Here is an 11,093-nt window from a genome sequence, read left to right as displayed (position 1 = left end):
TCCTGATGTGAGAACCTCCTTATCAGATATACCACACAGGAGAGCTATACTTTCTACTCTCCTAACTCTGCGTTCTGGGCTGTGGCCTGGGTGTGCAGAGGTCAGGGATGTGCCGGGGATTGAGAGGTCAAGGATAGACCCCTCACTCCCCTAGGGTCTTGGCAGATGCTTGGAAAGGTTGGGACTCATCTTTTCCATGCAGCCCCAGCCCCTTCCCCCAGGTGTCTTTTCTACCAAGTCCTGCTAGGTAATCTGTTCAGGATGGCTGCTGGCTTTCCCCACAATCACCTCTTATTTATTTTGAGCCAAGACCTACCCCTTCTCCTCTTCTCCCCCTTCTCCTTCAACTTACCTATATTTTAGCTTCTTAGAATTTACCATTGGTCAATTTCCATGTGTTCTGCATTTCACTAGATTCTCCTTATGTTTGGATCTATTGGCATCACCCCTTTGTTTTTTTGTTTTGTTTTGTTTTTGTTTTTTTTTTTCCAAACTGCCAGGATTAAAGAAAAAAAAAATCTATGTCATTTCAACAGGATTTGGAGAAGAATGAGAGACTCATATTCAGTCAATAGTTTAATCAGCACAGTAATCTGAGCATTCTGTCCTCATCTTGAATAAACAACACTTGTTCCTTCAGATAATCAGAAATTCTTGAGTACACACACACACACACACACACTTTAAAACACCTTTGCCTCTGTATTCTATTTCATTATATCATATTTCCTTTTAAAGGAAAGTGCTAAGTGTTTTTGCATTCTTATTTATTTACATATTTTTAAGATTTCCCTGTATCTTATTTATGCAGTTTCACTTCTCCCCCTTCCTTGCACCTGACAGCAAAGGCAAACTCTATTCAGGAAGGAGTTATTGGGGTTTTGAAAAGTTAGGTTGGAGAGAGAGATGTGGGGGCTATGGAATTTTAAGAGATAATAGTTTTCTTGCCACTCTTGCCATAAAACTGACTGCATGTTCAACGTCAGGGGTAGACCACAAAAAAATGAAACAAACAAACAAATACCTTCCAGGCATGTTGGTGAGACCATTTCTAGATAGAGTGAATTAGGGTGGGACAACCTACCCTTACTGTGTAGGCAGCGCCCTTTATGGACTCAGGTCCCAGAATGTATAAAAAGGAGACATCAAGCTGAAGACCAGTGTCCCTTTCTCTCTGCCTGGTGACTATAGATCCATGTGACCTGCTGTCTCACTTTCCAGCCACCATGCTTTCCCCACCACGACAGACTGGACCCTTGAACTGTGAGTCAAGATAAACCCATTCTTTCTTGAGTTGCAAGTATCAGCTATTTCACTGAAGCGATGGGAGCAGTGGCTGGTTCAGTTGCTTTGGCTCCAGAGAGCCTAGTTGACACCAGCTTGTGTATAAAGAAAGCTTTACCAAGTTCAGCTCGACAAAGTGTCCAGAAATCTGTCTCCCTTGCAGCACTAGATGACAGTGTTTAGTGTGAGTGGCAGGTTAGGTCAATGCCTCTCAGTTCTGAGCTGCTAGCAAAAATACCAGCACTGGGAAGGAAGGATAGGGTGGACCTCGGTCACCTACCACTCAGTCCTGGGACCACAGGGCTGTCCTCATCCAAGTCTTGTCAGTGCATCTCAGACTCTCCCCTAACTGCACCGAAATGTTCTCTACTTTCTCTGCTTTTTGCAGATTGTCTTTTTCATATTGTCTCATAAAATTGCTGTGTATTAAGACTATTAATCTTTAACCGTGTTATTCTCTGTCTTCTTCAGATTTATTTGCCTATCTTATCTGAAGACACAAGTCATCGAGTCCATTCACATCTTCTCAGCAATTTTTCTTGTAGTTTGGCACATTCATGTTTTCATTCATTCATTAATTTTACAAATCTATGGGTATGAAAATGACAGATCTCATTCCCTCTTATGGAATTTATAGCTTGGAGATGTAAAAACTAAAATCTTTAGGTTTTTTTTTTAAACTTCCATATTTGTTTAGTATATACTTGCTTGGTTATCTTTATCCATCTGGAATTTATTTGGTTATACCATATGCCAATATCCTGAGCCAGATTTATTTAACGAATGTGCATATTTCCTCATGCTATTTATTAAAAGTGGCTGTTTGTATACACATTCCTTTCCTGTGGTCTCTGAGTTGCCCTTTAAAATGGAAAAATCATTAGTTAAATGAGAGTCTTTGTGACAGCGAAAGTTTCCCCCTATTGTTCTTTGTCTCCCAACAACTTTGTAGCTGTTCTTAGTTCTTTCTTTAGAACATAAATTTTAGAATGGCTGTCAGGTGCTAAGCTGTGCCCATGGATGACACTCATCCTTTCCATTGGTTGGAAAACTGTTCCTTGTCTCTGCACCTAGTCTCTCATCAGTGACCCTAGTGTGAGCCTATAAAACTTTAGTCCCACTCAGAAAGTATTTGTAATCTTCTTGCTGTGAATTTAATATAAGTCTTGTTACTATTTGCCTCTGTATTTTGCATCTTGTTTCTTACGAGGGTTATTTTCTCCAGTGATATCTGTAAGTTACCAGTTTTCTTCCTATAGATAACTTGATCTGACTGTTAAATATCCATATCGATCCTGAGAGTTTCTGTGCATATGGCCACACTACATTGACGATAGATACTAGCTCTGTGGTTTTATTTTCCACATACTTACTTTTGAGACAGACTCTCCATGGAGTTCAGGCTGTTCTGGAAATTGATGTGTGCTATGTTTGAGGTTGGTTTTGAACTTGTGATCATCTTGATTCTGCCTCCAAGGGGATGAGATCACAGGACAGGTGTACCCTTACCATGCCTGTCAATCACTTTTGCTTTGTTTCACGTTGGAAAATGGCTATATGTTGCTGTGTCTGGGAACTCAGAATACTATGTCTAGTGAGTGACCATTTCATGACAAAACAGGGAGGTTGGGCTAATGTGCTTATTCTCTGCCATCTAAGCGTTTGATCCATAGAGATGAAGGAGTGTGGTGGTTAGGGGCCACGTGTGTCCCCTAACCGTCCTCAGTGCTGGTGGATTCTATCTTGAAAACCTGTGTCTTCTTTACATTTAGAAAATTCTCATCTCTTTTCACATTTTCCACTTTGCAAAGTGAACCAGGGAGACATTATAGACTCTATTGTTTCAGACTGTAACTTTAAAGTTACATGTACCATTGACTCCATTCCTGTTGACATTGGGTGGAGAACAAGCTATCTATTATTACTACTATGCCTTTATTCCCATCTCAACAGGAACAAAGCCATTCTTATTGTACTAAAAGGCAGCTTTTCTCCCTTTGCTAATGGTTGGCAAGGCAGGAACAGAAAACCAGTGCAGGAATTCCAAGTATATATGACAATATTTTCTGGTCTTATGGCCCATATTCAAGTCACATTGTTTCCTAGCCTAGCCACCTGTGTAGGTTGTAATGGTAAGAAACTGCTTAGGTTTGATTTCTGCTGAGCAGTTTTTGTCTTTGAATGGGGCTGGACAGCTATAATGGATAGAACTAAAGCCACTACTTTAGTAGAGTCTCCCCTAACCCGTCCTCAGTGCTGGTGGAACATAAGTGCTGATACTAAGTGGATCCAGGAGGAGCTGCTCTGTGCTGGTTGTCCCCAGGTCATTTCACTGGTGGAGGCATCGCAGGAGACAGGCTGGTGGGTCAGGTGGAAGCAACCTGTCCTTGTCCACAGGCTGCTTACCAGAGCTTTCCAGCGTTGCCTGCAACATCCGCTACACACAACCAGAGTTTCAGGTACTGCCATATGGTTTTGTTCTTCTTAATGCAATCTTTCAGTAACACCACATATTTGTTCCTCAGCCTCTTAGACAGAGGCCCATGGCTGGAAAGAAAATACTTGTGGGCAGTGTCCAGAGAGGAATTGGTGTGCAACCATTTCATGATAAAAGGGGTTATGAGTATCCAGGCCCCATGCACTCACTTTCCTGGCACCCGCACAATCTTGTTTGAGGCCATGTTCCACATTGGGAAGCAGGTCCCTCCTCTGCTTAAAAATGAGGACCAAACACCCCAGCTTCTTGGTCGAACCTATAAAGCCAGCCACAATAAAAAGAAACAATATGTAGCATTCATTATACTGCTGAGTGGGGAGTTTGTTTAAGACTTGGACCCTAAATGGTCTTTAATCCCAGGATACAGTGATTGTGATGACGGGAGAGAGCCAGCCCATGCATCCCTTATAAAATCAGTGCAAATACAAACAGAATAAAAATGGTTAAAGGAATCTTGTTACAGATTCTATTTATTCCACAAGGATTTGGGGACCGCCATTAGGCAATGACTATTTGGGGCTTATTCTTGGAAAAGGTACCTTTTGTGGAGGGAAATCAAAAGGTTAAAGAAGTAAACAGAATTTAAATATAGTGAGTTTTATTCAGTTTTCTATTGTTTGACTTAACTGCCTTCTAATGGAATAAAATAAAATAAAAAAAAAGACAAAAACACAGTCTGCTGGATCTAGCCCAGGGTTAGGAGAGGCAAGCTTTGGAATCTTGCTGGGTCTTATATATAAAATATTGTTTTGATTTGGGGTCCTGTGAAGTGCTTTGGGTTTCAAATTACCATAAATCTCAAAGACTTCTGCCCACTTGTGCCCCTGATGGGCACCCAGGCTGCAGGTAACAGGGCCATGATTAAGGGAGTGCAGGAGGAGGAGGAGGAGGAGAAGGGGGAGGGGGAGGGGGAAGGGGGAGGGGGGAGACACCAGGTTTTCTTTGGGCACCTCGAGGAGCTCAATGTTAGCTCAATTATTGGTTTTCTGAAATATGCCCCCGTGCTTTATTCCGATCAGATTTCCTGCATTGCACAAGCCTCTGGTGGATAACGGGACAATAGCACAGAATAAATCTGTCCTTGAAATTTAATCTCCACGTCTGTATGCGGTTAAGAAGAACACCTCCAGTCCTCTGATAAGAGCTGTAGATCTTCCCTAACTGAAGTGGGTTTTGTTCGTTAATTATCTGTAATAGAAAACTCGCAAACAGGCAAATGACTAGGCAGTCGGTATTTATCAGCATGTTAAAGTAGTGCTCTCGCTAGCCCAGTGTGATGAAATGCTAATTTCTTTAAAAAAAAAAAAATTCCTCCACTGTGGTTGTTTTGGGAGCTAGGAGTCCACTATCTGCCCTTCCTGGTTGTAGAATTTCTAACATCATTCTTTTCAAAATCTCTAAAGCTTTGTGGTGGTGTAATATGTGGACACAGGCCGCCCCCTGCCCCCGCCCCAGCAGCTCTTGTCATTTTTTTTGTCCCCCTTTCCTTTACAGCTTCAAGAGGTCCCCATAGAGAGGAGGTTAGTAGATGACACTGGACTCAGAACTTTTTCCCAGTGATGGGGGCCATGAAAGCAGGAAACAGGGAACACTTCTGCTGTGTACAGAAATGGGGAGGGGGCACGTCTGTCTCCTGAATGATGGGGTGTGTTTATGCTGAACGTGAGCCATCAGATAGAAGTCCTATAAAAATAGGATGGCTCTCTGCACTGTAGCCTTGGCGGGGCAGGATTTCCTAAGTCTTTCTCTGTATAATAGCCAAGGGGGGAATGCCAGTGGCAATTCACACAAGAGGTGCAGGCAGCCTGCGCCCTGTTTGTGAGGAAACAGACCATCTTGAAGTCACCTTTTTCCTTTCTTTCTAGAAATCTTATTGTCTGGCTGAGGCCAACCCTTCTGATCTGGGTGTGTACCTCTTGGAACAGACTCATATCCTGGGGAAGTATCCAGGAAATGTTTATTCTTTATTTCAAAATTAGCTTTTTTTTTTTTTTTTTTTTAAATCAGATCTTCTCATTACAAAAGAAGCAAAGAACACAGAACAACACGTTAGATGAAAAGTTACCGCCTCTCCTGAGTCCCCATCAATCTGAATACCAGGGGCAAAGCTCTGGTCCCTAGAGGTGTCCAGTACTGGCTGCTGCCTCCCGCTGCAAGTCATGCACGAGAGAGGAAATGTCACATACATACCACACTAGCCCCTGCTCTTCCTTTTTGGCTAACATTTCTTAGATTGTTGCTTTTATCTATTTATTGAGTTAGTTTTCATTTCTTCCTGTGAACTCCACCCAGCGGTAAATAACATTTTTAGTATTCGAGTCTGATATACTTAACTTGCTCGTCTTGAGGAGATACTGGGGTTATTTTCAGTTCCCATCCTTATAAAAAAAATAGGCAGGTAAGAAAAAGCAACTCCAGGGCTGGTAGGAGAGTTCAGCAGATAAAGCCACACAGCCTGATGAATTAGAGCCCAAGAACCCACATAAAGGTGGAGGAAGAGAATCAATGCCACCAATTGTCCTGTACTGTGCCATGGCACAGTGTACCCCACCCCTACATCATACACACACAATAAAAAGCAGAGATTTGAAAGCTAGTACTTAGAACCTTGGGCTTTAGGGGAAGCAGTGTGTTTGGCTTGCTCAGTTGCCACGGGGCTCTCCTTCCTCTTTGGTTTCTGCAGCTGGGACATTGTCACCAGAGAAACATATGTCATGTGGCTGTTGGCTGTTGAGAGGATGACACTATGAAGTGTGAGTACCAGAACAAGCTGTGTGTGTGAACCAGAGAGAGACAGGGAGATGGGGGGGNGGGGGGGGAAGGGAGGGAGGGAGGGAGGAGAAGAGGCAGGGAGAGAGCATGTTTGTACAGTAAGGAAGTACTTGTGAAAAACTAAGTCTTGTGGTAGAACATTTAAAGCAGCATTTGCAGCTGACCCTATGTGGTCGCTGCAACAGCCCAAGGGCCTCTTTGCAGGACCAGATGTCCCACAGCTCTGGCCAGGGACTGTAGTTACAAGTGGCTGTTTTTGACCCGCCGTTTGCATTCATGCACTTGTAGTACTTTTGCATCTTTCTTGAATTACCTCTCTTGACAGCTCATTCATCTCCTTAGGCATTTTACCTTTGGCTTGGCCAAACCCATGGACAAACATGTGTCAGACACCCCACCCCCATAGCCTCTAAAACATCCCCTTAACGGGCCATCAGTGCCTTTAGGAGTCCTCCAGATCTTTGCGCCTTGACTGATGTAGGGTTTAGAACTTGGCCCGTCCTCACAAAGTTTTCCACATGTTATGTTAGCCCGCATCATCAGTTGCTTCCTGTGTTTTATCTGTTTAGCTTTTGGAGAAGAAAGGGGGTCAATTATAACCACTTGAGACATTTCTAGTTTAAGAAACTCATGGTTCTTTAGGAACCATTATACTTCCATTTCAAAAGCCTAAGTTTGGTCCAAGTGAAGTTAATTCTGGTGTGAAGCAGAGGCTGTGACTCAGTGCTGACTGGCTGCTCTGACAGTCTATGGCCTCCTTCCCCTTCACTGCTTGGAATGGCTCTGTGCAACATGCAAATTCCAGTTTTATTATTTCTGGAATCTATTATTTTCTGTATATTTACTTAATTATTCCTATGTCAGAATCTTACTGCCATTTTGTCCCCAAGAAAATGACTTTTTAAATTATTATCATGCTACAAAAATTGAATTTTGTATTGTCTCATGAATTTAACCTCATTATATATAGTAGCTCAAACGGCTCAAAATAGTTCCAATTTGCCATACGTCTTGAATAGAATCCTTGTATACGGCTGTTTTAGAATGATGCTTGAAAATTCTGAAGGAATTATGTTTTTTCTAATGCATTAATTTGGGGAAACTTTTGGGTGTTCAGTGTCCACGCTGTGTTCTATTTGTTTATTTCCTCCCAGCCATCTTGACTGAATAAACGCCTCTTCCTGGCTTCCTCCTGGCTAAGTTCACACCTGAGAGTTTCACCTGGATTCTTGCTGCTGTTTGTGGCAGTGATGTTTTCAGTCTCTCTGTTTCTGTGGAAACAGGACTTCTCAAATAGTAATTTCATAGTCAACAAGCTCCTACAGCCGGCATAGTCCTAGTAGTTGTAGTGCTTTGATGAAATGCAGTCATCAGCATGAGGTAAGGCGGCCCCTTCGCTCGCCCCATCCTTCCTCACCCTTCTTCCTGCAGATCGTTTTTATTGTTTGAATTTTTTTCTTCTACATGCGTTCAGGGATCTATTTTTCCCTTTCAGGAGTGCTTTCAGATACATACTTTAAGATATAATATCTTTTGTTATTCACTGTTGAATATGATATTCTTCTAATTCATAATAAACTAGTAAGGGAGGTGATAAATAATAATAAATCTCACTGATTTTCTTTGACCTTTTATTTCTCATTTCCACTTTCTTCTACTCTGTGGATTAGCAGACATTTTGTGTCTGTTATTTAAAGATTACTTACAACTTTTCCTTTCCTTCTCTAGGAAAAAAAAACAAAAAACCAAAAAAACAAAAAACAAGGAAAGAAGATCAGGCCACCAGTTATTTCTTACATGGAATCATAGTCTAAGGCTGGCATTCCAAAACATGGCAAGACACACAAGGCTGTGCACTGTCTTTCTGGTTTTGTGCTGGCTTCTTTAAGTTAACTATGTGTTTTGGTTTCTCTTCACCTGAGGAGTACATGCATGTGTATGCAGGCAAGGCTAAACCTTGGGTTTCATCCCTCCCTTTCTCCTCTTCTCCCCTTCCCTCCTTTCTCCCCTTGTTCCTCTCACCCGTCTCCCACCCCTAGTCCTTTCACTGATCTGGGGTGGACTGATTAGACTAGAAGACCCAGGGACCTGCCTGTTTCTGGGTCCCCAGCATCTGGATTGAAAGTGGCTGGTTAATACAGCTGGCTTCTCACAGGGGTTCCGGGAGCAAATGGAGCTCTTCATGCTTCTAAGGCCAGCCCATTACCAACCCAGCCATCTCCTTAGTCCCCTTAAAGAATTGTTTTACATTTTGAATTCAGTCATCCCCCTGGATGTATTTTGATGTTGATAATCTTGTATACCTCTTAGCTGATGTGTTTTTTCAGAAACTTGGTTTCGTATGTACTGGGGACTATTTGAGAAGTCAATGGTAGACTTTGGATATGCTGGGTTAGACTCAAGAATAGCACTCTGCTTGGATCCCGTGCACCTTCATTTGGCTCCACATGGCCCTCAGTGCTCCTGAGTAGCATTTTGTAACCTTAGGGGGGATCTCTTCAGTTACTATGAATATGTGTGTGTGTGTGTGTGTGTGTGTGTGTGTGTGTCCCTGCACGTACTGATCTTCCTCCTATTTCAGGATTTTGCCAATAGGTTTAAGGGTGGCAAGGAAATCAATGAGTCTTTGAGAGTGCGCAGTGTGTATTCAGGGCAGCCGCTGCCAGCCATCACTGACTCAGTAATTCATCCAACCCACAGGTTGCTTCTGCTCGAGGCTTGCTTCCAATTGTCCATTGGAGCTATGCTGTGTCTTTGAGTACACAGAAAAGTAATCACTAAAGTGCTTTTACTGGGTAATGGCTTCTTCCCCCAATGAAGGAGGAAGGTTGGTTGCAATAAGGAGCTAAGCAGATGGATTTAAGGCCATCACTCATCGATTCTTATGGCAGGGACAGTGCCCTGGATCATTGTGATGGCATCATCACCGGGTCTTTAAAGGCTAAAGGGGAACAGAAGAGCAGTCAGAAGAATATGACAGGAGAGGACTCTGCCACCTATGGCTGGGTTTGGAGGTGAACGATGGGGTCATATGCCAAGGAAAGCTGGAGACAGTCACAGAGACAGCTTCTTTCCTATAGCCTCAAGGAAGTCAACCGTGTGGACATGACATCATCAGCTCTGAGAGGCTCACATCTAATTTCCAGCTCACAAACTTGGAACTAATAAAGATGCTAGTTTCGGCTGTTTTGTGTTCTTTATTTCAGCTGCAGTAGGAAGGCAGCTTTTGGGTGCAGGCACAGAGAAGCTGACTTGTAGCTGGGTCTCCATGCTGGCTCTAACACCTGGAAGGGTGCCTGTTCACATCTGGGCTGGATGCAGTGGTGAGTACATGTCTGTGTCTTGGATCTGTGTTCAGGAGTGCTTAGTGCTTGGTTTCTCCACTCTTGTACCTGCTAGGAGGAGAGGTTGATGGAGGGAAGCCATCCTCCCTCAGCCTAGACAGGACCCAGCACCTTCATTGAGAGGACTCAGCAGATCAGTTCATCTCATCTCATCTATGGCTGCTTATTCTTCACTAAACCCACCAAAGGGCTGTGTGGGTGAGACCTGATAAAGGTTCAGAGAGCACCCCTGGTATTCATGTGAGTTTCTGCATACATGTCTGTAGTTGGGAGTGGAACATCCTTGGTACAGCTATGAGTGTTATCACTTTTGTTTTTGGCTTCAAAATTCCTGCTTGATTATCTAATGGTAATAGCAGCTCAATAGAAGGAACATGCATGAGCCTGTTCACATATGTGCACGTGCATAGGGGCATACATATGTTCTGCACACACAAATACATGAAGGCACAAGAACACATGCAGAATATACACATGTACACAAGTATATAGTTGTACATACCTGCACACACATGCATAAACAGGAACCCATAGACATGCGTGCACTCACTTATACATGGGCATCCTTAGAGATCTAGCAGCTTCCAGGGTTTAGATCAGCCACAGCTGGGCTCTTTGGCTGCTTGCACATGGAGCTTTTCTAGTGTGTTGTAGCTCTGTAAAGCCAGAGAGGCCTAACAGAAACACTAGACAAATCAGATGTCTTCTAGTTCTTACTATGTCCTGGGTAAAATGATCACCCAGTTACAGGTGTCCTCTCCTTTCATCACTGCAGTTTTTTTTTAATTTACAAGATGTAAGGCTGCTAGGCTCATTTTCTGCTAAGAGAATAGGCTAGTTAGTCTCAGTAAGGACTGCAGCTTGTACACTGCCTATAGTCCACTGTAATGCCAATGACTTGGGTGCAAATCCTAAAAATTTCATGCACACCATTTAAGAGAAGGCTGGCATCCTGGCTCTGCTAACCATTCACTCACCAATCATCATCCATCTATATCTATCCATCTACCACCAACTTTTCATCCAACACTCACCCCTACATCCACTATCCATCTGCCCACCTACCCATCCATTCACCATCCACATGTCCATCCAACCATCCATCCATCCATCCATCCATCCATCCATCCATCCATCCATTCATCTATCCATCCAGTCATTATCCACACATCTATATATCCATCAATCCACCCATC

The sequence above is a fragment of the Mus pahari genome, chromosome 1 (assembly GCF_900095145.1).
Source record: "Mus pahari chromosome 1, PAHARI_EIJ_v1.1, whole genome shotgun sequence".
NCBI lineage: Eukaryota > Metazoa > Chordata > Mammalia > Rodentia > Muridae > Mus > Mus pahari.
Note: the sequence above shows the minus strand (reverse complement) of the source record.